The 27330-nt window shown below is 40.9% G+C and overlaps 1 long non-coding RNA gene and 1 pseudogene across 3 annotated transcripts; one reads left to right on the top strand and one right to left on the bottom strand.

Moving 5' to 3' along the window:
• On the bottom strand, positions 1-27226 carry LOC134477043 (uncharacterized). Of its 3 annotated transcripts, none has more exons than XR_010048950.1 (4): positions 26946-27226; positions 7821-7924; positions 7526-7723; positions 1-2384 (listed from the first exon to the last, which is right to left on the bottom strand). It is a non-coding gene; the product is annotated as an uncharacterized LOC134477043 (long non-coding RNA). The 3 variants fall into 3 exon arrangements; XR_010048951.1 differs by lacking the exon at positions 1-2384 and adding an exon at positions 2391-4539; XR_010048949.1 differs by lacking the exon at positions 1-2384 and having other exon boundaries at positions 6664-7723.
• Positions 8937-11075, top strand: LOC100730335 (luc7-like protein 3; annotated as a pseudogene).
• Positions 27227-27330: the final 104 nt, after the last annotated feature.

Genomic DNA, 27330 nt, shown 5'->3' on the forward strand with positions numbered 1-27330 from the left:
TTTACTTAATTATTTAATTATTTTTGTCAGACAGTCTATATTTGTTGCTGGAAATTAAGGAATGCAATATGAAGAATCAAAGGAGTTCGTCACAGCTCTCCACACAGGGTCTGTCTGATGCCTCTCCTCAAGGTGTCCTCCTCCTTGTCTTCATTTGAGGACGCATTTAGTTGCTGTTGGGTGGAAAGTGTCAAGACACAGCTCTTTTCTCTTTTTTTTCCATAATTTAAATTACTTTAAAGTTAGTAAAATACAACAGATCAAGACCCAACAACGCCAACTGAGATAATACAGTGAAATTGGTATAGAACTTCATAGCAGGTTACCGGGATAACTGTTATAAGTACCATACCATATCTCTTATATTCACAATAGTTGTTCTTTCAATCAGGTACAGCAAAATGAAACCAAATACAGAACATTATAGAACTTCTCAAAGGAGAATATTGAGTAGCACAATATAATGAATCTGAACACGTAAAACAGTGATAGCAATATTTGTCTTCAAAGAGATGGTGGAAGGAAATCCCCCTTATTTGCTCTCTTGCATGTGGGTATCCTCCCAAGAGATGCTAGGATCTCTGGTTCCCATTTGATAACGGGGTGTGGGAGGATGGGATGTTTGATTCTTGTAGGTTCACAGCTCCTTATCAGGGAGGTGAGCAGGTTGATTTGTTTTCAAGCACCCTTCAAGATCCAACATATTGGGATCTCGGGAGACGCTGGCTGGTTCTCTCCCTCGTTTGCCCGTTGCTTGCTCAAGCCACTAAAGAATTTTTTTTGGGGGGGTACCAGGAATCAAACTCACAATCTCGCACTTACCAGGCAACTACTTATGCTGCTGAGCCATACCCTCGGCTAAGCCACAGCTTTTCTGTCACTTCATGTGCATTGAGGACTTGACCCCAACATATTCCACCCTGTGGATGTGAGTTTCATTCCAGGGCTTCCCAGCTGGGGTTGCAGACACAGGCTCTGCACTCACCTCTCCCTCTCACTGGCCCTGATGTGCATAGACTCCACATGTTTTCCCACCTTTCAGCAGTGTGAGCTGTGCGGAGAGGACAAGCTGGTCCCAGTTGGACAGACAGCTAAGTTAGGTAGGAAACACCCTAGACAGTCAATCAGGGCAGAGGAGTCGGGCAAAAAATGAGAACTCATCAAAACCGTAGCTGGAGGTGCATGTAAAAAAGATGAAGGCTGGGGATCTAGCTCAGTGGGCAGCACCTGCCTGGAAAATGCAAGGTACTGAGTTTGATCCTCACCCCACAGATAGAAATATTAAAATCATAAGGAGTAAGGCAGGTATGCAATACTGAGAGGGCACAAAGTCTGAGGCAGCAGACCCAACACCAGTTCAAGATCAGCCTGGTCCACAAAGTGAGTTTAAAATCAGCCTGAACTGCAGAGCAAGACCCTATCTCAAAAAGATGAGAGGAAAAAAAAAAAAAAAAAAAGATGTGATCCTTGTATACTTGCTGTGTGACCTGCTTCCCATTGGGTCAATATGACCTAAGTGACTATACTTGTTATCTTATTGGCTGATCATATTTTTGTCCCACACTGCACCCACCTTGCTCTAAATCTTCATCACCTCATCAGCAGCATATTGGGTAGAGCTCCTGTCTCTCAGAAGACATTAGTATTTCACATTCCTTTCTACAATCAATTTTTCTACTTTTAACCCGCATTGGGCTTAGAAATCACTGTGTGACTTTGAGAAACATGAACTCGTTTAATTGGACATCTGGCAGGTGGAGGGGTAATTGTACTTGCCATATACCTTTTGGGTCTTCTGTCATCAGTGAGGCCTCTTCCCTCTAATCCCAGAAATACTGCCCAAAGTGTAGGAGCTGCAGGCAGCCCCGTGCCTGATCCTGTGCCCATGAACTCACACAGGAATGACCTGGAGTCACTGAAGAGAGCCTGAAGCTCATCACCTGCTCCACAGGGAGGCTGTCACAGGCTCCCTCTGGGACCACGCACACTCCCCTGCCTTGTCACATGTTGCTAGGCACACTGGGCACTACTACCTACTGTACTGGCCACAGAGAAAGGCCCTCCCAGACCCAGCTGTGCCTAAAGATGACAGTGCCAGGGGACAGGGACTGGGTTGCTTGGTACAAGTGATGCTGAAGACAAGCTGTGGTTTATAATTCCCACCCTATGCAAAAGAAAGGAACTAATTTCTATTCCACACAGTAAATATGCCAACTTCACAAGAATGTAATCATAATGTACCACAAATATGAATACAAAAGATAATACATTATAAAATAGTAAGAGGTAATGAAGTTCATATGTTAAAAAAAATTAAAAGTGCAGGCATTTAGGTCAGCAGCGTAAGTACTTGCTTGGTAAATGTGACGTCCTGAGTTGAATACCTGACACCAAAAAAAAAAAAAAAAAAAAAGAATTAAAAAAATTAAAACAGCAATGTGAGGCAGAGCTGCGCAGACCTGAGACCCTCTCCCCAGCAGCCAGGGTCCTTCAGGCAGATACAGCCTGAGGCACAAAGCTGCAGCTATCTGAGGACCAGACCACGTTGATGGGCTTTCTGAGGCCCATTTTGGGGTCACAGGAGTGATCATTTAGTACTCTGCTCCATGCATAACCCCAGTGCAGATCCACACAGCGGTTTTTGTGCACTGACTGTCCGAGGTCTTCAGAAGCTGCTCCCTATTGTGGAGACAAGCGAACTCCCTCTCCCAGTGTCTGCCATTGATTGGGTTATGGAGGAGAAAGTGAACACAGCACTCAGGCAAATCTTCTCAAGGAGGCCTCAGTCTCCCCGACTTGTCTTTGCACCTGCGCTCAGGCCACTCATGTCTGGGCCCACAGTGACAGTTGCAGAGCCCCTCGTCTCCATAACTGCTTTCTGCAAGAAAGGCGTGGTCTTTCTCCACCAGCACACCTTTCCCAAGAGGCTTTGCAGACGGTGCTGGTGTGCAGAGGTCTGGGTGGAGATGGTTTGCCAGGGCTTCCAAAAATACGTATGCAACCGAATAACACAGCTTCCCAGGAAGTGTTTGTGGGTAGGACAGGGGCGGGACAGAGAAGAATGACAGGCACCTTAGATGAAGCCTGCTATTCACGTTACCCCCAGCATCAGTGTGGCCTCGAATGGAGACCCGACTCCACACAGCCTCTCAGGACACAGCTGCCCCTTCCTGATTGCAGACACTTGTCCCTTCTTACCACACTCGCCCTCTCAGCCCCAAATCCCCCTGTAGCAGTGTGCAGGTGAGGAAGCAGGGGCAGCCTGGCCACTGGCTGGTCTTTAGCCCAAGCAAAGCAAGATAGCCTCAGGCAGTGACCCCTCACCTGAGAGACAGGAGCTGGGGCTGAGCTAATCTCATGAAGGTACTGATCACAGGTGCCCCTGGGACCTCCTCTATCCAGCTCCTGAAGGGCACAGGGTCAAGTCACAGAAGGACTGTTCATCATGTGCACACCTTATCACAGAGCCACACAGTCCCAGGCGTGAAAGAATAGCTGGGATTGGGCCTGGGAGCAGGATGCGTCCCTATTATGTTTGTGTCTGAAGTCTCTGGCGGTCATATGTGGAAGCTTTTCACAGTTCTTCCCAAGATACTGTCTTGGTCACAGAAGCATGTTCTGCTCTGATCCATCATCAGTAAGCAGTTGTTCAATACGCTGACTTTGTCCAAGCCCCTCTTGACGCTGTTCTTCTGAAAGGCAGGGAATCTCGCTATGTGGGCACTAGTCAGAGAGGAGATAGTATGCAGGCTACTTCACGTTTTGTTTTTCTTTCCCCATTATCCTTTCGGGGTGTTTATGATGACTTATTGGCTCTACATGCTGAAGACTGAAACTAGACCCATGTCTATCAACATGCACAAAACTAAAGTCAAATGATTCAAAGATCTAAATATTAAAACAAAACACTAACTCTACTGGAAGACAAAGAAAGTAGAAATCTTGGAGACATAGGGGTAGGCGGAGAATTCATGAACACAATGCAAACTGCATGGGAAACACTTCAAAGAATCAACAACTGGGATCTCATGTTATTGAAAAGTTTTTGCACTTCAAATGAAATCACCAATAGAGTGAAAGGAAAACCCACATAATGGGAAAGAATCTTAGCCAGCAACTCCTCAAACAAAGGACTTATATTCAGAGCATATAAAGAATTGAAAAACATCAAGTCCCCCAAATTCAAAGGTCCTCTCCAAAAATGGGCATCTGAGATGAACACACAGTTCTCAGATGAAGATATACAAATGGCAAATAAATACATAAAGAGATGTTCACCATCACTGGTCATTTGAGAAATGCATGATAAAACAGCATTGAGATTTCATCTCACTCCAGAAAGAATGGCTGCCATCAAGAACATCAATGGATAACAAATTTTGGAGAGGCTGCAGGGAAAAAGGAGCACTGCTCCACTGTTGGTGGGAGTGTAGACTGGTGCAACCACTGTGGAAAACAGTACGAAGATTTCTCAGAAGACTAGGATTGGAAGTTCCATTCAATCCAGCTATTCCCCTCCTGGGTATTTTCCTAGGAAAACTGAAAAGGTCATGTCAGAGTGATATACGTGTACTCATGTTCATAGCAGCACAATTTATAATAGCTAAATCTTGGAAACAACCAAAATGCCCATCAACCATAGCGTAGAAGAAAAAGAGGTGGTATTTTTATGCAGTGGAATATTTCTCAGCTATAAAAAAGGTGATCTGGAGAGCTTCATAGGTAAATGGAGACAACTTGAGACTATCCTCATTAGTGAAATAAATAAGAATCATATTTATAAATATCACATTGTGTCTCTAAAGTAGTAAGAAATGTAGGAGTAGTAAAACCCAAAATGTATAATAGCTATTGTAAAAAAGTGAGGAAAATAAAGTGCTCTAAATGGATATAACTATGTGTATGTCTAAGTGTGTAGGATTGATAACCACATTACTAAGTTTTTGTTGGATCGCTGAACACAACTGTTTGCAGTCTCACTGTTTGGAATGTCCACTTTGCATGCTTTAATTTTGTAACTTGAACAACTATTTCTAAGAGGACAATAGTGATTTCTTACTTTTTAAAAAAATTATGTATTATTTCTATCCTTTTTTCTGATTTGCTTTTTTTTATCTTTAAATAAAAATTTTTAAAAATGATGACTTCCCTCACATATACACTACACTCCCAATGCCCTTTATGACAAACCACTTTTGGGACAGAAAACTAGAATAAGAAGTCTTGATTTCAATCTGATAAAAGCTATCTATGGCAAACTCACAGCCAACAACATACTAAATGGTCAAAAATTGCAAACTTTCACTCCAAAGTTAGGAACAAGGCAAGGATGCCCTGTTGTACCACTCCTATTAAATGTAGTTCTGGATACATTAGCCAGAGCTATTATGAAAGAGAAGCAAATAAAAGAAATATGGCTAGGAAAGGAAGAAATGAAATTATCATTATTTGCTAATAAAATGATACTCTACAAAGACACCAAAAACTCTACCAGAAGACACAAAGAATGAATAGCAACGTGTAGTAGTTTAATACAAAGTCAACACTCCCAGTCCAGAAGTCCCTACACATGAATGACAAACTCACTGAGACACAAATGAGGGAAACAACGCCTTTCACAAAGGCATCAAGACAAGTGGAATTTTAAAAAAAGTGAAATACGAAAGAATCAATCTAAGAAAGGAAAAGAAAGATCCTTACAATGAAAACTATTTTGAAAAGTGAGTATCAGAAAATGAAAATATACCTCCTTCATGAATAGGCAAAACCAATATGGTGGTACCTTGGCTCATGAACTTAATTCTTCCCATGCTTGTGGTTGCAAGCTGAATTGGATGAGAACCAACTCAAATTCAGTGGTCAGGTTCAATGCTGACTTTATAGGGAAATCCGATTTGGTTATCTTCAATTTGGTTTGCAACCAGAATGGTGGGAAGAATTAACTTTGTGAACCAAGGCACCACTGTACAGTTGAAATGGCCATAATTCCAAAACTGTTATACAGATTTAAACCAATCCCAATCAAAATACCCATATCATGTCTCACAGACTTATAAAAAACAATTCTAAAATTTATATATAAGTTGGACATGGTGGCATGTATCTATAATCTGAGTACTTGGGAGGCTGAGGCAGGAGGACTGCTGTGAGTTTGAGGGCAGACTGAACTATGCAGTAAGACCCTGTCTCAAAAAAAAATTCATATCGAACCAGAAGAGGTTCAGAATAGTCAAAGCAATCCTGGGCAACAAGGGCAAACACCATCCTGTACAAAGCTACTGTAATACAACCAGCACGGTGGCCAGGAATATAGCTCAGCAGCACAGCTTACCTGCCAGGAAAGCATGAGGTCATGAGTTTGATTCCTAGTATCAAAACAAAACAAAACAAACAAACAAAACCAGCATGGTACTGTAAAGAAAAATCCAGCAATCAATGGAATACAATAGAAGATGCAGAAACAATTGCAAGCATACTTGGCTACTTATCTTTGAAAAGGGGGCCAAATACCTTCACTGGAAGAAAGATGGCCTCAAAATCGTAAGTGGTGCTGGGAAAACTGGCTTTCCACATGCCAAAGCCTGAATCTAGCCCCACATCTCTTACTATGCACTAAAGTAGAATTGAAATGATTCAAATATCTAAATATAAACAGAAACACACTTGGATATCACAACTTTTTATTACAGCCTACATTGTGTTTCTCAGATGCAGTACATACTTCTATTTTTGGTCTTTTCTCTAGTTACTTGGTTCAAGCTTACTCTGCAGAGCTAGTTTCTTTCCTACTCTTCTTTTTTTGCTTTCTTGAATAAACTTTGCCACTGCTTTTTGCTTATATCATTCAATTTTTTGTTGAAGAATCCAACTCCACAAGAAGAACCGGATAATGTTTAGTTGACAAGTATCTTTCCAGAAACAAGCTATCAGATCACATTTGTAATCTGAGCAAGGAGAGTACATTTTGGTGTAGCCAGGCAGAAGAGGCAAGCTCAGGTCCCAAGATAAGCAGATGGGAAATCTATTGGATCTATTTCACCAACATTACCATTAGGCCATATTCTCAACGAGTGAGAAAGGTTTGATCCTCAGCGTGGGCCAAGGATAAAGCTCAAAGGCAAAGTGCCTGCCTGGCAAGTAAGAGGTCGTGAATTTGATTCCTGATACCAAAAAACAAAACAAAATGAAAACGAGAGCAGCTTATCTATTACTGCAATATGGTTAGGGTCCAATAGGAACTGAAAGGTAGCAAGAGATGGATCATTTAAGGGAAATCCCAGGGCGAGCCAAGGAAAGAGTTCCTGTTTCCAGTGCAAGAGGAGTGGATATGGGACAGAAGATTGCATCCCTCCTCCGCTTGGGCCCTGTCCTAAATGTGAGGCAGCTCACGCATCTGACTCTCTACACTGGAGGTCTGCCTGTCCCCACTTCCAGAGAGGGTGAGGCCAGCCAGGATGCTCATTTCCTGCTCTGACGGTGAAGAGGCCAAGGGGAAGCTGCAATGCCCCTCCATGTGCATTCCCACCTCCTCTGAGGAGCCCTGGGTAATCTTGGACATCATGGGTATTCCTTTCTTCAACCCAGCCCGGGAGCCACAGTATCCTAAGGTAGCTGGAGAGCACGTGAACTCCGGTGGGCAAGGTCAGCAGCCCATTCCAGTTAAAGCTATCAAAGACAGAGCTCCACTTCCTCAGCATCCATAAGGAACTGCGGGGAATTGTGTCTGTCAGGGAGAAATGAGGAAGGAGATTAGAGAGTGGCAGAAACTGGCGGGGGAAGTGGGCATGACCTGCTAACTGCAAGATCCTGGACACACGTACCAGTCAGCTCCAAAGCTCTTCACGTGGATTTCTATGGCCCAGACGTGACATCACACCGCCTCTCTGGACCGGCATGCAGAAGTTCCAGCAGGTTTCCTCCAGATCTGGACAGCATAAAAAGACACATGGAGGCCATCAGGGCTTGGCTGTCGTAACTTTTTATGACAGCCCACACTATTTCCCAGATATGCACGGACTTTTATGTTTGCTCACTTCCTCTTTTTCTATTCACTCAATCCAGGCTCTCTCTGCAGATCCAGTGTATCGCCCTCCATCTTTATTTTTGCTTTTTTTTTTTTAAATTAATTTTACTGGTACATTTTAGATACACATATTAACCTCATATGGAATTTGTATCTGTACATGATATATATATTATTTTTTCCCTTTTCTCATTCCTCCCTTCAATTCCTTCTCCCCTCCTTAACTTTTCTTGATTAATTAAATTTTTTTTTTTTTTTTTTGGTACCAGAGATTGAACTCACGACCTTGAGCTTGCCAGGCAGGCACTTATGCTGCTGAGCTAAATCCCATGCCATACTGGTACATTTTAAGTATACACATATTGTATTCATTATAGTGAATTTGTACCTGTATGTGATATAACTTGATTCTTTTTATCCCAATCCCCTACCCTGCCTTCAACTACCTTCCCCTCCATATTTACAAAAGCTGCTTCCATGTTTTCTTCTCTTTTTTCCCTTTTTCTCCTCCCCTCTCTAGTTCCCCTTCCTATTTGAACATTTTCTTCCTATTTCAGTATCTATTATATATTTTGTTCCTTATTCACACTTTCAGTTAATGAGAGAAACCACACGATATTTGAAAAAAATAAAAAAATAAATACGGAAACAGTTAATCTGCCGGAAGGTAGACTAGGTAAAACTCTTGAAGACACTGGTGGAGGCAAAGACCCTACGAATAAAACTCTACTTGCACAGGAAACATTACGAAGATTCAACAGCTGGGATCTCCTCTTACTAAAAAGCTTTTGTACAACAGAAGAAACCACCAAGTCGTGTCGCTCCTCTGTTGAGAAGGCTGGTGACTGTGTCACCAGGGCTTTCGTAGGCCAGCTCACAGCTGGTGATACAGCTGTCTGAAGGAAGTGCCGTGATGCTGGCTGCACAACTGTTGGATGAATTAATGGCCAGGACCAAAACCTCAGCCCATGAGAAGCACAGCAGTGTGTGGTGGGACCGTGAGAGTGTTTGTAAATCTCACCTTTGTGGGTTTTGTCCTGTGGAATTGTTCACAAATCCTCATTCTGATCTTGGTCCATGATGATAATATACAGAAACAGTATGAAAAGAGTTCGCAGTTCATGAAACTTGGCTACAACAGATTGTCTTTGATACTTTACAGAGCTTACTTGCAGAAGTACAGCACAGAATCAGACGAGGCCATGCTCGTTTGGTATTATCTCAAAACTAGCAGTCCTCTGGGGCAGTTGGCCACAAAGGAAAAACGAAGGAAGAAATTCAGGTTCTAACAGACAAAACTGCTGTGTTCCTACAGCAGATTGAAGAAATAGGATCTGAAAGAAAGGCAGAAGCAGCCCAGGAAATGATGTAATTAGCTGACCTGCTGAAGAGAGAGAATTGCTTAGAGCCACAACTTCAACCACTGAAAGTTTTGCTGCCCAAGAAAAACAAATGGAAGTTTGTGAAGTGTACGGGGGAGCCTTTCTGGTAGCAGGCGATGTCCAGTCTCTGGTAGATGGTCATTTGATGGGAGAACAACACACAGGCTCTACTAAAATTGAAGCTACTGTAGTAGAATTAAAAGAAAATTAAGAAAAATAACTAAGAACCAGATGGGATGAGTGTCAAAAAAAAGAGAAGCCAGAAAGAGAAAAAGAATGGGAGAAAGGGAAGAAAGGGAAACAAAGGATGAAGAGAAGAGGAGAAAAGACAGAAAGCTCATGATAAAGAAGAAGGAGGAGGAGGAGAAGGAGAAGTCATTCATGAAGTAGACACTCTAGCCGAATTTCTGACCAGAAATGCAGCTGGTCTCGAGACTGCAAAAGATCATGAAGCAGGGAAAGAAGGCGGAACAGAAGTAGGGATTAGTGGAGAAGCAGAAAGCATAGCAGATCAGAAAGAAAACACAGATCTCAAAGCCAGATGGAAGGTCCATAAGCTGGGATCAAAAGTTGTGTAACACGCCTCAGATGAAGAAATACAACCAGCAAATAAACATGTGAAAAAATACTCAGCATCACTGGTCATTTGAGAAATGTAAATGAAAACAACACTGAGATTTCACTTCACCCCAGAAAGAAAAAGAATGGCTACTATCAAGAAATCAAGCAATAACAAATGCTAGAGGGCTGTGGGGAAAAAGGAGCCCTTCTCCACTGTTGATGGGAATGGGGACTGGTGCGACCACTGTGGAAATCAGTGTGAAGATACCTCAGAACTCCAAGACTAGAAGTCCCATTCAACCCCGCGATTCCCCTTCTGAGTATCTTCCCAGAAGAATTAAAAACATCATACCACAATGGTGTATGTGCACCTATGTTCATAGCAGCACAATGTGTAATAGCCAAGATCTTGGGAACAAGCTAAGTACTCAGAGACTGAGGGATGGATAAAAAAGATGTGGTATTTCTATGCAATGGAATACTACTCAGCCATAAAGAATGATAAACTGGACACTTTTATAGGTAAATGGATGCACTGCTAGACCATACTTACTAGTGAAATAAATAAGACACACATGTGTAAACACTGTATTGTTTCATTGGTATGAGAAGCTGAAAGTAACAGCATATATATATATGTGTATGTGTATGTATGTAAAAATAGATACTTATCCTACTGATTTCTCTGAGTTCACTGAAGAGAAGGATTTGTGCAGGTTTTTTTTGGACAATTGAATACAGATGTCTTGTGTTCTTGGTGAATGATTTGGGGATGACAATGCACAATGCTTGCTGCCCCTTGATTGACATGTTTTAAAATTTAATTTTAGTTTTTTTCCCTTCGTTTTCTCCCTGAAATAAAATGGATTTGGAAAAAAAAAAGAAAGTTGTGTCAGCACATGAGCAAAAGTTGAGACAGAGAACAAGACAGAAAATCCAAGGAGAAAGCAAAAAAGAGGGATCTGAGTGGGGTGAAAGGTAGCATAAAGTCTTGTAGTTGAGACAAACAGTGAAGATACAAATCCCGAACTGAAGGAAAGTGATACTAAGAATGAGTCTGGCGGACCGGTGGAGGCACTAAATCTAAAGGTGACACTCAGTCCAGTTAAAACCGACCTGCTGAGACCTCTGATCAGGCAGAGGACTCCCGCTGGAAGATTCTTGAAGAACCCTGACAAAGGTATGAAGCGAAGACTGACATTAAAATGAGGCTAGCCTGGGCTACAAAGTGAGTTCAAGTCCAGCTTGAACTATACAGTGAAACCCCTGCTTTAAAAAATACCCCCCAAAAATCTGTTACTCCTTAAAAATATGATTTGTGTTTTCTTCTAAGGCAGACTTAAAAGTGATTTTGTGTAGTGGCTTGGGCAAGTGGTGGCCGTCCTAGGGGGAGAACCAGCCAGCGACTCCCAAGATCTGCGCCATGTTGGAACTTAGGGCGTTGGGAAACCAAGCAACCAGCCCGCCTTCCTGGTAAGCAGCCGTGAGCCTATCGGTGCATGGACTGAGCATCAAACACTGTCTCCCCCCCCACCACCTTGCCACTTTAGCAAATGGGAGCCAGAGACCTGAGCATTTCTTGGGAGGTTGACCACATGCAATATAGTAAACAGGGGGGATAAAACAGGGGGATTTCCTTCTAACATCTCTTTGAAGGAAAATATTGGTATCACTGTTTTACATATTTTATAGGGACACTCACCTACACCTAACAATCCCTAGTCAGAGCCTAATCCTATGTTCACCTTGGGTTCCAGCAAAGTCTAACAAAACCAACACTTTCCCATGCAGAAGGATCATCTCTCAGAGGCTACACTCTCCCCTCTGGAGATAATGATCAACCAGAATGGCTCATCCTAGCAGATGCAGGCCTGTCTGACACCATGCTTCACTCAGTCTCTTAAGCTGAAGGCTTTTTCTGACTTTCTTAGCTTCCTCTATTGAGAAGCTGGTTTGATCTTTCTTGGCGCTGTTCCCTGCTTACCTTTCAGCTTCTTGAGCTGAAATCCCTTACCATTTCTCTTACTTTCCTATTAAAGCCTTTGCTCAAGAAATTTGCTTGTTGATTGCCTCAGTTTTAATTTCCATTATCCCTGCAGCAAGGACCCACACTAGCCAGTGACAAAGGCAGCCATGACTCTTGGTGGTTCAGAGATAGATGTGCCTCCCTGTGGGCAGTACTGGTGGGCACAGTGGGTTAACTACTGTCTTCTCAATTCATGTCCAGTCACACCCTCACAATGAGATATTTTTGAAAATAGGGCCTTTGCAGATGTCATAGTTAAGAAGAGGTAATACTATCTGAGGGTGAGCTCTAAACCCAGGGATTGGTACCTACCCTAAGAAGAGGAAATGAACTGGGAGCGTTGTGTACACCTGTGACCCTAGATCTTGGGAGGCTAAGGCAGGAGGGCTGCTAATTTGAGGCCACCTCAGACTTCATGGTGAGACCTTGTCTCAAAAACAAAACACACAAACAAAAAACAATAAAGAGGAGAGGATATACCAAGGCATGCACAGAGAACTGTGGAAGACTTAGGCAGAGACTGGACTTTCATTCCAAGCTGAGGAACACCTGAGCCCACCTGCAGTTGGAAGAGGAGCCGTAAGATCCTCCCATAGACCTATCTGAGCGAGGCTGACTGCGTCTAGATGGACTATGATTGTAGGCTTCCGGACTTCAGAATTACGAGAGGATAAATTTTTGTTGTTTTAAATCACTCAGTGTGTGGGATTTAGTTATAGCAGTCCTGGGAAGCTAATAAGGCTGGGCACCAGCTTCCACTACAACAGTTATCAAAGTAGAGCCCATGGATTTTGGGGGATCCCTAACATGTTTTCTGGGGGTCTAGGGCCTAGAACTACTTTCAAAAGAATATTAAGGCATCATTTGTCTTTTCTGACTGCCGATATTTGCACTAATGGTTCAAAAGCAACACTGGGTAAAAGTGGTAGCATCTCACATGTATTCAAACAGTTGTATGACTATGTCAGGACATGGTGGATGGCATCACAGGATGGTCTAATGGGAAAGAGAGAATCCACGTCATGAGGGAGGAAGCCTAGAAAGCTCTCTTGGTGACTGATCCAGTTCCCCAAGTCCTCATCGTTCTCTCAAGAGGGGTACTGATCTCTTGTAAGAGTGGTGCTCCCAATGGCCTAATTTCCCACTGCTAGGCTACACCTTTTAAAGAATTACCACTTCTCCATACCATTACGTTAGGCACCAACTGTGTAGCATAGGAACCTTTGGGTGAGCAGTCACATTCAAACCACAGCCACCTTCCCTTCCCTTTCCAATCCCTTTATGGGCACAGCACTGTCAGAGCAAATACGACTGGATATTTAACATTGAGCCAAAAACCGGAGCATTGTTCTTGACAGAAGGGAAGTGCTAAGGTCCCTCGTGCAAATCTTAGCTCCTCAGAGGAAAAAGAAAGTGAGACGAATATTAAAAATCAACTGAAGATATTCAACCTGTTAGTCAGAGCCCTCAGAAGAGCTGCAAAATGGAGCAGCTGGAGGATGACATTGGAGAGGACGGAAGAAGCTACAGAAAAAAATAGAGCAAAATGAGTTCAGTACACCCACACCAAACATCTTTGAGAAAGATGCTATCACTAAGATTAAAGAATATGCTGGGTGCAGTGGTGCATGCCTGTAACACCAGTGTTCTGGGAGTTGGAGGCAAGAGGACCATAATTTCAAACCAAGCCTTTGAAACTTAACACCTTATCCAGATCCTGTCTCAAAATGAGAAACAAAAAAGGACCTGGGGAAAGGCTCACTGTGAAGTCCCTGGCTCAATCTTCTGTACCAGGAAAAAAAAATAAAAAGATGAAACAGACTTTCAACACATCTGAACCAATTAATGATACAAAATAATGGGGTAATAATGGCTTTAGGGTTCTAAGGAAAATTCATTTTAGTGTAGAATTATATGATGGGCCAAAACACAACATCCTATTGTAAAGGGCCAGAAAAATACCAGTTTAATTTTCCCTCTAGACTTTGATATAAACATGGGACACACAAGGTCAAGAAGTGAGAAGGGTCTGCACAGGATGCTCACAGCACAGATGCACAAAGGCACCCAGGCAAGCGACCTCCTGAAGAGGATCCCGAGCCAAGCCTTGAACCTAAGGAAACAACTTGGTAATTCTCTGCAGTAAATTTGTCTGATGTAGATTGCCTGATGTGGTAAGTGAAACCTTATCTCCCATACTGAAAATTTGTCTGCTACATAGCTTGTAAATGTATGACTAAGGATGTAGCATTAATAAATCACCACGATTTTGCTTATTATGTCCCCCACCTGCACAGTGATCTGGCAAGGTAATCAGTTCTCAGTCCATTGCAATGCTGAACACACATTTCTCCTCTTTACTCTAACAAATGGTCGAAATCATCATTTTTATTTTATTGTGGGTTGTCTACCCTAGGTCAAGGGACCTAAATCTATTTTTGTTTTGAGACAGTGTCTCACTATGTACTTTAGACTGGCCTTGAACTCACTATGTAGCCTACACTGACCTTGAATTCACAGTGATCCTCCTGCCTCCCAAGTGCTCACAGGTGTGTTCTACCGTGCCGGGCTAAGTGACCTCAACTTTTCAATATCTAGACAAATCTTTTCAAATTCCTCACTAGAATGTGAGTAGGCCTTATTGGCTGTGAGATTATCACTTAGTTGTTTTTCAATTAAACCATAGGACAGGCTACAATTTTAGGAAAATTTCTGTCTGCTTTGGAGTTAAAACATTAAGAATTCCAGGATGACTGACAAAGTCAGATTAGTGGACTTTTTGTCTTTATTTTGGCAGATGTTCTTAAATTATAAGGAGGTTATATTGGATTAAGTGAGATCCTAAATCCAAAGGACTCATAATCCTCTAAAAAGAGGGAAATTTGTAGACCCATAATCTTAGCTACTCTGGAAGCTGAGGCAGGAAGGTGGAAAGCGGGAGCCCAGCCTGGGCAATTCAGTGCCACTGTGGAAGTAGCTCAGTGATAGACCCCTTGTCCAGGGAGTGTGCAGCTCTGGGTTTAAGCCTCAGGACAGGGAGTGGGGGCATTTGGACCAATAGACACAGGAGGTGATGAAGTGAGGCAGAGGCAGAGGCAGGAGTCAGATGTGGCACAAAGCAAGAAATGCTAAAGACTGTACAGAGTAACCATGGGCTTCCTCTGGGCTTCCGGAAGAACACTGCCCTGAAGATATCCTGATTCAGACACCTGGCCTCGCCAGCTGTAAGGTCAATTCGTGCTTTAAGACTCAGAGCGTTCTTCTCAATATTTAAATAGTATTCTTCCTACAAGAGTAGCAGATGTTTACAGGGCAGTTAATGTTCTGAAATCTGGCCAGAGAGTTGTTGTTGTTAAAAATGGAAAGAATAAAGCAAAGAAGTCCTCTTACATTTACCAAGACAATGGTCATTTCAGTGACAGTGGCAACTACACATGCTCTGCATTCCATAAACCCTGTGAATCTCACATGCACTGAAATGGGTGAAAATAGTGATGGATAGCAACCAAATACAAAAGGAAAAGAAAAACGAAGTGCTAATTTTAATATTTACAAAGCAGGATTTATGAAAGTACTACGGCTTGGATATGATTTGAGAATGTCACTTTTTGTATGTTGAAATTTAAATCTCACTGTGATCTATCAGAAGGTTGAAAATTAATTTGTAGTGTTCTTATCAGTAAAATGGAAATAATGCTAATCTTTCTCATAGGGCAGAAATGCGGATGATATTAGCTAACTTAATCCTGGATTCAACTAATGTTAGCACTCCCTTTTTACTTTTCAAGAAACATACCAAAGCCATCATTCTTTGCTTAAGTGTCTACTATCCCATCAGTGGACTCCTGCATCTAAGTGCCCTGGCTTAGTATGTCTGGCCAAGAGGATTACAGCCTACAAACACAGGGCATGAGACAGAGCTCAGCTCTAGAGGGCTCTTGTAGAAGATGTGTAAGGAATATTTCCAATCTTCACATATCCATTGATGGATATGTCACAACTTAGTATACAGTCCCCTCCTGATAAACCAACCTATCATTTCTTTTCTTTTTTTCCTTTCCTTCCTTCTTTCTTTCACTAGAGATTAAACTCAGGGCCAATGTAACTTTTGTAAAGCTTTTTGGGGTGCTACCAATGTCAGCCCAAATTAAATGGTTAAAGAGGCTGGAGTCTGATTTTTATGGTGATGGCAGCAGCAAACGACACACCTGCTCAAGCAGAATGGAGTTTTATAATTACAGGGCAACTTCCTCCTTCTTTCCCTTTCCTTCCATTCTGCTGCAAGCCTATTGGATTGTGTCACCCACAGTGAGGGTGGTCTTCCCCCTGATTTGTTGGCCTACTTGCCAATCATCTCTGGAAACAACCTGTTGACATACTCAGAAGTGTACCATTTTAGGTTCCTAGAAGACTCATTAATACAGTCAGGTTGACAATCAAGATTAATCAACACACTAGCGTCTCTGGGTGTTAGCATTTCATAAGTGTAAAACATGTTGCTAAAATAAAACATGTAATGTATATATTGGTCTATATTTTGGTTATTACCACTGGCGATTTTTGTAAACTATTTTTTTCTTTTCAAATCTATTTTAAAGAGAAAAAATAAAACAAAATTTTAAAACACAACAACTAGGGGGTAACAATGGTATAAATATTGCATATTATACACATATACATATATTGCTCCTTTCAGCTTCTCACACTAGTAAGACAATACAATGATTACATATGAGTGTGTCTGATTTCACTTATGAGTATGTTCTCAGGTTGCATCCACTTACCTATAAAAGTCCCCAGTTTATCCTCCTTTATGACTGAGTAGCACTCAGGTATATCATACTTTTTCTTATGCATTCCTCAGTTGATGGGCATTTAGGTTGTTTCCAAGACCTGGCTATTACATACTGTGCTGCTATAAACATGAGTGCACATATATATGATGTTCTTAATTCTTCTGCGAAGATACTCAGAAGGGGAATAGCTGGGTTTGAATGGGACCTCTAGTCCTATGTAGAAGCAAAAATGTTCATCTGCTTACTTGTAATTTATGTCTTATTTATTTATTCATTTTAACTTTTTTTGTAATTTATGTCTTAATGCTTTGCAGGCTCCTCAAAGCTTTGTCTCAGTTATCTTCTCCTTCTTAAGACACAATATCTGACACTTACAATTTAAAGAAGAGGTTGATTTTGGCTCACGGTTTCAGAAGTTTCAGTCCATGGTTGGTAAGCTCAAACATAGAAACAGCATAGCCGAAGGGCCTACTGTAGGTGGAAACTGCTCAGCTCACAGCACCCAGGAAGACAGAGAGATGGGAGGAGCTACAGAGGGAACCACACCCTTTGAGGCCACGCCCCCAGCCAGCCTCCTGATCAGACCAGACACCACCCTCTAACCAGAAGTCAGCTGAAGGTCTCACAATTCAGTCACTTTCCAAAAGACCCAACTATGAGTGCGTGAGTTTTTGGGAGGACTTCTCCATCTTAATAGTAGCACACCAAATTCATCATCTTTTTCTCAAAAATTCTTGCCATTTCTGAATTTCCTAGTCTTCTAAAGTTCCTGCCACATTGCTGAAGCAAAATCTTTAAGTCATCTTGGATTTTTCCTTTTTTCTTAAAAATTAATTACCTAATTTCTTAAAATTAATCAAGTTCTGTTGAATTTTTTCTCACAAGTTTCTGGTATATGCCTCTTTCTTTCTGTTTCTTTTTCTGTATGTTTTTGTTTTTTCATTTTGTTCCAAATTAATTTTATTTCAAAGATGAAAAAAAGAATGAAAAACTACAACAAAATTTTAAAACACATCAATCAAGAGGCAAAAAAGTACATACATTGTGCTTGTCATCCCCAAATCATTCACCTGGAACACAAGATATCTGCATTCAATTGTCTGAACAGCACCAGCACAAATCTTTCTTTTCAGTGAACTCAAAGAAATCAGTAGTATAACTACCCTATTATTTTTATACACAAATACATGTTTTTTCTTTCAGCTTCTCACACTAAAGAAACACAATGTTCATCATGTGTGCATTTATTTCACTAATGAGTATGTTCTCAAGTTGCATCCATTTATCTATAAATGTCCCCAGTTTATCCTTTGTTATAGTTTAGTAATACTCCATTGTATAAAAATACCATACCTTTTTTATGTATTCCTCAGTTGATGGGTATTTAGGTTGTTTCCAAGATCTTGCTATTACACAGTGTGCTGCTATAAACAAGGTGCACATCTCTCTCTCTTGTTTTTAATGCTTTTGGGAATATACCCAGAAGGGTAATAGCTGGGTTCAATGGGACCACCAATCCTAGTTTTTTGAGGAATCTCCACACTGATTTCCACAGTGGTTGTACCAGTCTACACTCACACCAACAATGGAGAAGGCTTCCTTTTCCCCACACCCCCTCCAGCATTTGTTATAGCTTGATTTTTTTCTTTTCTTTCTTTCTTTCATTCATCTTTTTGAGACAGAGTCTTGTTATACAGTTCAAACTGGCCTTGAGCTCACTTTGTAGCCCAGACTGGTCTTAAACTCACAAATATCCTTCTGCCTCAGCCTCCAAGTGCTGGGATTACAGGCATGTGCCACCACACCCCGCTTTATTAGTTGATTTCTTGATAACAGTCATTCTTTCTGGGGTGAGGTGGAATCTGTTGTTTTCACTGTACCTCTCGAATGACCAGTGATGTTGAACATCTTTTCACATATTTATTTGCTATGGAAAAGCTTTTCAGTGAAGTGAGATCCCAGTTATTCTTTGTGATAGTTCCTGTGCAAACAGGATTTTGTTCATAAAGTCTGCTTACACCAATGTCTTCTAGAGTTTTACCTATGATATTTTTCTAGCAGACTTAATGTTCCTGTTTTAATATTAAGATCTTTCATCCATTCTGATTTTAGTATAGTACATGGTGAAACACATGAGTCCAGTTTTAATCTTCGTCATGCGTAGAGCCAGTTTTTCTAGCACCATTTATTAAAGAGGCTACTTTTCTTCTAGGGGATGTGTTTGGCACCTTTCTCAAAGAAAAGGTGGCTTAGTGTGTCTGGAGTTGTTTCTACATCTTCTAATCTGTTTCACTGATCTTCAGGTCTGTTTTTTTTTTTTTTTTTTTTTTTGCCAGTACTGCATTGTTTCTATCACAGTAGCTTTATAATATAATTGCAAGTCAGAGATTGTGATGCCCCTGTCTTTTCTGTGCTGCCTAGGACCATCTTTGCTAATGAGTCTCTTCTGGTTCCAGATGAGTTTTACGATTATTTTTTCTAATTCTGTGAGATATGCTATTTGGATTGTGATGGAGATTGCATTGAATCTCTATAATAGTTTTGGAAGTATGGCCATTTTATTATATTGGTTCTTCTTACCCAATAAGACAGGTTATGTCTCCATTTTTTTTTGTCTTTTTCCTTTTTATCGGTACCAGGGATCAAACTCACGACTGCCTGCTTGCAAGTCAGGTGCTTATGCCGCTGAGCTAAATCCCCAGCCCCTCTAATATCCTCTTTAATCTCCTTTTTCATAGCACTGTAGTTTTCAATGTAAAAGTCTTTTATCTCCTTTATTAGATTGACTCATAGGTATTTCATTTTTTGGGATGCTATTGTAAAAGGTGTTACTTACCTGATTTCTCTCTTAGTGAGTTTGTTATTCATGTACAGGAAGGCTATTGATTTTTGAGTGCTGACTTTGTAACTAGCTATTTTACTGAATTTGCTTATTAAGTCTAGAAGTCATAGATGGCACTTACCAAATTGAGTTATATAAAGACCATCTATTCCAATTTTCTAGAGGATTTTTATCATGAATGGGTGCTGGACTTTGTTAAAAGCTTTTCCTTCATCTCTTGAGACAATCATATGATTTTTGGCCCTGTTAATGTGGTGTATTACATTTGTGGATTTACTTATATTGAATCATCTCTGCATCCCTGGGATGAATCCCACTTGATTATGGTGTACAATCTTCTTGCTGACTTGCTGCAGTCTGTTTGCCAGCATCTTACTGACGATTTATGCATCTATGTTTCATTAGGGAGATTGGCCTGTAATCCTCTTCCTTAGTTGGGTTCTTCTCTAGTTTTGCTATGAGGCAAGTGCTTGCTTCCAGGAATGAATGTGGAAGTATCGCGTCTCGTTCAATTTCATTAAAGAGTTTGACAAATAGTGGTGTTAGGCCTTCTCTAAATTTCTTGCAGAATTCACAGTGACTCCATCAAGGTCTGGGCTTTTCTTTGTTGATAGGTTTTTAATTACATCTTTAATTTCATTTATTGATATTGGATCATTTAGGATTTTTATATCTTCTTGATTCAGCTTTGGTAATTCATATGTATCTAGGAATCTCTCCATTTCTTCAAATTTTCCATCTTATTAGAATACAAGTTTTCAAGATATGTATAGATGATTTTCTCAATTTCTGCAGGGTCTGTTGCAATTCCACCCTTTTCACTGCTAATTACATGGATTTGAGTCTTTCCATTTTTTGGGTAAGGTTGGCTAAGTGTCAATTTTACTGAATCTTTCAAAGAACCAGCTTTGATTCGTTGATTCTTCGTATTGTTTCTTTAGTCTCCAGTGTGCTAATTCTCGTCTGATCTTTACATTAAAATTTTTTAAATTTTATTTAAGAGGATAAAACATAATAAAGCCATTGAAACAAACCACTGTAAGAGATACAGGACTTCAAAACATCAAGAAATCAACAATAGTTACCATAATGCATTTTGATGTCTTCAAAATGCTTCAGACATAGATAACTTCAGACATAGTAAAAATCAAACAGAATAGAATAGAAACAAAAAATGAATACATTAAAGGATTTCAAAGCTAGCCAATAGTAAATCCAAAATTTTTACAATATATCTTGTTATCCTTGAAATAGCTTCTCCTGTCATTAGATTTAACATAACCAAACAAAAGAGAATAAAACCCAACCCAACAAAACAATGGACCTGAAACAAAACCACAGGGAATCAACAATGGCTGTAACCCTCAAAAGGAGAGCTCCCTAAGTGCCACACTGTGTACCAATATCCGCTGAACCTATGATCAGATCACTGGCCCCAGACCTGCAATGTTAGTGAACCACCAAAGCACCACAGGCATCCAATTGCACTTCACCTCAATAGCTATTATCACAGCCTGTGGTTTCCCCGATCAGTCAGTTGCTTACTGGGGGTGAGGGGCTGTTGACACTTCTTGTTTGCCAGCCTGCATGCTGGAAGGGGCTGGGGTCTGTCTGTTTCCAGTATGGCAGTGGCCTGCACAGTGCACTGGTTCCCTGACTGGGTTCATTTGCTGATACAGCCATTATTCTCTTTCCCCCCAATCTGGGAATGGTGCTGACTCACAGGGAGAGGCTTGGGTCTAGCTGTTCTCAGTCCAGTCTGCTCTGATCTCTATAATTTCCTCTCAAACCAAAACAAACTTTTGATTTAGCCTGTGTTTCGCTTTCTAGAAGTCTAGAGGTTCAACAAAGTTGTAGATGTATGCTTCTATTTCCTGAGATGGGTATTTACTGCTACAAATTTCCTTCTTGAGACTGCTTTCATTGTGACCCACTAGTTTGGTACATTGTACTGTCACTATCATTCAACTGTAAAAACTGTCTAATTTCTTCTTTAATTTCATCTGTGACTCACTTTATCTGATTATTCAGTAGGGTGCTATTTAATTTCCATATATTTATGACATTCTTGTGGTTTCTTTTGGCATGGATTTACAGTTTTATTGCCCTGTGGTCTGACAGTATGCATGGGATAATTTGAATTCCTTTGCATTTACTTAAGCATGTGCCATGAGCCAGTATATGGTCTATTTTGGAGAAAGTCCCATGTGAAGCTGAGAAGAATGTGTATTCTGAAGCTGATGGGGGCTCTCTGTAGACATCTACTAGGTCTAGTCAAAACTCTGATTTAATTCTACTATTTCATTATTGATTTTTTTGTCTAGTTGATCTGTCTTTTTGTGACAGCAGGGTATTGAGGTCTCCCAATACAACTGTATTAGGAGTTATTTGATTTCTCATGTCTATTAGTACTTGTTTTATATAGTTGGGTGCACTGGTATTTGTTGTATATATATTTATGATTGTTATCTCTTTTGAATTGTTCCCTTCATGAGAATGTACTGACCTTCCTTATCTCTCTTACTCAGTGCTGGCTTGAAATTCACTTTGTCTGCAAGTAGGATAAATACTCCTGCTTTTTTCTGGATTCCTGCTGCATGGAATATTGTTTTTCATCCTTTGACTTTCAGTCATGAATTTCTTTTTGAATTAAATGTGTTTCTTTTTGTTTGCTTTTTTGGTACTGGGATTGAACTCATGATCTCGTGCTTGCCAGGCAGGTGCTTATGGTACTGAGCTAAATCGCCAGCCCTAAATGTGTTTCCTGTTTGCAGCCCATTGTTGGATTATGCATCTTGATCCATTCTGCCAGTCTATGCCTTCTGATGGTGAATTGAGACCAACAACATTGATGATTTTAACTAAAATATACTGACTTATCCTTGTCATGTTATTTTCCTGCTGTTGGCTCTTCTCTTCCCCCACCCTTTCTCTAATTGTGTTCGATCCTCAGTGGATTTCTTCTGTTGGGGTTCATGGAGCTGTAGTCCTTATTATCCCTTTCTAGAATGTCCTTCTGAATATTTTGAAGTGCTGGTTTGGTGGTCATAAGTTCCCTCAGATGTCCTTTATCATGAAGTATCTTATTTCTCTATCAGTTTTGAGTGATGGTTTTGTGGGGTACATCAATCTGGGTTGAAACTTGTTTTCCTTTAGAACCTGGAGTACTTCACTCCAAGCTATCCTTGACTTGAGAGTTTGTGCTGAGAAGTCAGCTGTGATTCTGATGGGCCTTCCTTTAAAAGTGACTTTTCTCTAACAGCTTTTAGGATCCTATTCTTGGGTTGAATTTCTGGAATCTTGACTATGATAAGCCTGAATGTAGATTTTTTTCTTGATCATTGCTAACTGGAGTTTATCTGCATGTCAAATTCTTTTTCTCTACCAGGAAAGTTTTCTGTGATGATGTCTGTGAACACTTTTTAAATGTCATTTGTGGTATCTCCTGCTTGTTCATGGGCTCCAATTAATCTTAAGTCATTCTTCTTTGTCTCACCTAGCAGCTGCTGGATTGATTTCTCATGGTCCCTTGCTTGTTCTGAGAAACCTTTGTTTTCCTGGTCACTACCTGCAAGCCTGTCTTCAATATCTGAGATCCTGTCCTCACATTGGCCTAATGTGCTTTGAATACTTTCAATAGAATTTTTATTCTCCTGGATATCTGTTTGAATCTGCTTTATGGATTACATTTCTTTCCTATCCTGTGCTTTCATAGTTCACTTAAACTTGTCTCTTTTTTGTCTGTGTCTGCGCTGTCACAAAGCATATTGTGTATTTTGTTAATCTCTGTAGTTATGTGAGAGATTATTTCTGATTTCATTTTTTCCAGAGCCTCATTCAATTGCTTTATCATTCCCATTTCAGAGAGATTTGATGTGAGTCTCTCAGATTGCCCCACCTCATTGCCTTCTGGATTTGCCTTGGTGAACTGGATATCTGAGGCTGCATTTTGCTTAAATGCATTTCATTTCATCTGTTTTGTTTGTTTGTTTCATTCCTGGGTGATGCTTGTAAGTTGCCTATGGTGGGTTGCTTTATTGGCAGTATTTAGGACCCTTAGGTGATAATTACTTCTCTCAGGTATTTTCAAGGTGTAGATGGTTTTTGGGTTTTGAGTATGTTGGAACAACTTTCCTCTTCAGTTTGTTGGAGATGAGAAGTTGTTCTTTGGCACTGTGCCATCATATTTTCTGTGATCCTTAGTTAATCTCAATCATGGATTATCAGCACCAAGAGCTATTTAGAATACTTCTGTCAACTTTGGCTATAGTGGTACCAATATCATGAAACACGGCTTATAAAACAACAAACTAAGCTAACTCTTAATTTGCAACTTTAAACTGTATGAACTACAATTACTATTATATAACAAAATGTAAAACAAACTAGATAATTCTATGCAGATATAGGTCCACAAAGTGTCAATTTTGCCCTTGGGGTTAAATTTTAAAATGGATTAAGGAGAAAATAGAGAAGCAGAAGCAGAGAAAGAGATTAGAAGTAAGGTTGGAGGACAAAGTGGGATTATGCCAACTTGGGGAACCTGGTGCAGAAGACTGAAGAAAAAGAGAGATGGAAGAGAGAAAAGAAAGCACAGAACAGAACCACACCTCGAAAGAGGTGAGGAACCATTTTCACACTCATGCATGAACAATGAAGAAGAAAGAGAAAAGAAAAACAAAATAAAACATGTAAAAGACAAACAAATAGTCCACTTCCAGGATTGTCTCTGGTTTCACTAGTAGAAAACTTGTGGAAACAGAGTCCCAAATCATGCTGACCATAAAGCCAGCAGTTGCTTTATGGTGGAGCACGCCTTTCCTGAGAAAGCCTTCCCTGAGACCAGACTCCTGGGGCTTGCCACAGTTCAAGCAATTTCCATGGGTCTGTGTCCCACTAGGAGCTTCCAGGGGAAGCCAGCAGTAGTTCTGGGTTCTGGGTTTATCCAGCTCACACCCTAATTTTTAGGAATACTGAAAGTCCATAAATTGGCTTAATTTAGAAAGCAAAAATCAGGAACCTGATCCTAAGATAAAGGAACAGGTTGGAAGAATCCAAAGAATGTTTAAATTGTCTTCAAAACCCACTGCTCATACTTGTAGAATGGGCCAGCACCCTTCTGAAGGGCAAGACACTTTTATCCAGCATTTCTACTACTTTAAAAAAAAAGATGAAATATTCTTTGTTTCAGGAAATAACACACATCGATTTCCTGAGCACCTGCACTTCACTCTGGAGTGCGTCCTAAATTTCTGCCTAATAAACCATACCCACACCCCTCACTGATGTGTCCTGAAAACTTCTTTTCTGAGACAGGATTTGGCAAGCTTGCAAATTTGTTCTACAAAAGGGTAGGTTAAGCTTGTTATTTTATTTTTATTTACTTATTTTTTTTTTGCGGTACTCGGGATCAAACTCAGGAGCTTGTGCTTGCCAGGCAGGTGCTTATGCCACTGAGCTAAATCCCCAGCCCAAGCTTGTTATTTTATACTTGGAGACCTCTCAGACCCAGCCTGAGAACACTGCCCATTATTTATTTATTTTATCGACAGGGTCTAGCTATATAGCCCACTCCGCATCAAGTCTCAGAATTGCAAGCATGCACCACCATGGCTGGCTGCCATTCTTCAAATTTTAGTTCAAAGCTACCTCCTTTATGAACCCTTCCCTGACTCATCTATTTAGTTTCTTGGTGGAAAAAAGACCAATTTATTTTCCTGAAACTCCAGCACTTATAATGGTGCCTGACAATAAGAGCAACTTAAGATTCTTGATTGAAGTGGCTTGAGGGTATTTCCCATGAGGGGTGGTTGTTGAGAAAATCACAATTCTGCCCCTCTCTTTGGTTTCCTAAGATACACTGAAATTTTAGCAGATAATTTATATACAAACCCAAAGGCTTGTGGTTGATAAAATATGAGTGCTCCACCATTGAGCCACATCCACTTTCCTTATCGCTGCAGGTAGAATTGATCATTCCCACTTTCTGCTCCTACTGTAGGTCATATGTAACCTCAACATCAATTACATTTACGTTTGTACACCAAAATATAAGACATCAGGCATCCCATTGTAGGGAAGGGAAAAATGACTTCCCTCCCCACTTCTATGTTGTTCAGGTGATCTGTGAATCAAATGTTATGTGATCAGGTTGACAGAACAACCACTCAGGATGATTTCGAACTCTTGAGAATCAAGAGATTCTCCTGTCTCAGCCTCCTGAGTATCTGCACCACTGTGTCCAATGCCAATAGAAGAACAATTTTATATACATATATAGAAGCTCTAGGGAATTCTCCAAAATGAGACTTAAAAAAGGGTCAGAAGTGTCCTGACCCATAGAAAGGACTTGGGAGTTTTGCGGGATAGTGGACACAAAAGGCAGAGTGAGAGGATAAATGTTGCCTTGTTAGTCTCTCTGGTGATAAAAAATAAAAGAAATAACTGTCTTTCTGACATAGATGCCATTACTAATGAAATTTCTGTTATAGATTTCTCTTTTCTAAAGGGTTATTTTATACTTTAAAGCAATGGGAGGAGCTCAAGAGTTTTTTTGGGGTGTGTTGGCTGGTTCTAAATTTCTGTTAGCTCGAAGTCATCAATGTGTCAGGGAGGGCATACTTTAGCGTGGTGCATTCTGGTTTTCTACAGTCTTATTTTGGGATGGTTGTATCCTGAGTCCCAGCACTGCAAGGAACCAATGTTTATTCCAAATAAAGAGGTTCTGTAACATTCTAGGAGAATGTTACCATTATGAATACTGCAAAAAACCTTCACAATCTAACCAGTGTTTTTTTTTTAAACCTGCATTTTCAGGCACTTTAATTTTCCTTAGACAGATGGTTAAAACTTGGCTATGGAAACCGCATATACTAGGAGAAAATTGCCTAGAGCGCCAAAAAAAGGATGATTGGTTGCTGGAGCTCTGAAGTTACATGTTCTACTCAGGTCAACGCAAGAACTAGGAAACCGCTGAATGTGCAGGTTTTAAAATACGGTTTTTTCCATGGTAAAGAAAAAAGATTAACCCGTCAGGAAGAACCGACCACCTTCAACTACCAGTCAAGAGCGGGAACGCAGCCAAAGCCTAGGGATACCCGCGCACCAAAGAGGATGTCACTCTTCAGGCTCCGCCAATGAGCGGCGAGCCGGGGGGCGGGGCGATGGGCGGACCTATTGCCGTAGAAAACAAACAAAATGCAGTACTACAATTTTAACCAGTCCTCACTTCTTAAATCTCAGGAGCAAATTCCTGGGTAAGGCGGTTACAAGTTGCTTTTCATTCTACTACCGTCAAGGGACATAGCAAGAGTACCTTCTCAGCAGAACAAGGGCCTTCTCATTTTAGTTTCCACAGTCTCGCAGAAAGCTCTCCTTAACTTTGCGTTATGTATCTTCACAAAACCTGGGAGCCCGTGCTGGGCAAGGCGGCGGCATTGCGCATGCGTGCAAAGTCTCCGGGGGGGCCGAGGCTGCGGGAGCCCAAGGAACACTGGGAAATGTATTTCTGTTGCCAGTGCAACGTGTACTGCTCTTTCGTCTTTGGGACTATATTTCCCAGGATCCCCCGCGACCTCGGGGTGGAAGGACTGTTTCGTTAATGAGTTCGAGGAAGCCGCGGCGCGGCCCACCAGGTTCCAAAACAAGGAAATGAAGGGAGGAGGCGGGACTGGAGGTGCCTGCGGGAGCCGCCGCCACCG

This window comes from Cavia porcellus, unplaced genomic scaffold, assembly GCF_034190915.1.
Source record: "Cavia porcellus strain 051 isolate PalLab524CR breed Dunkin Hartley unplaced genomic scaffold, mCavPor4.1 scaffold_7, whole genome shotgun sequence".
In the NCBI taxonomy this organism is placed as follows: Eukaryota; Metazoa; Chordata; class Mammalia; order Rodentia; family Caviidae; genus Cavia; species Cavia porcellus.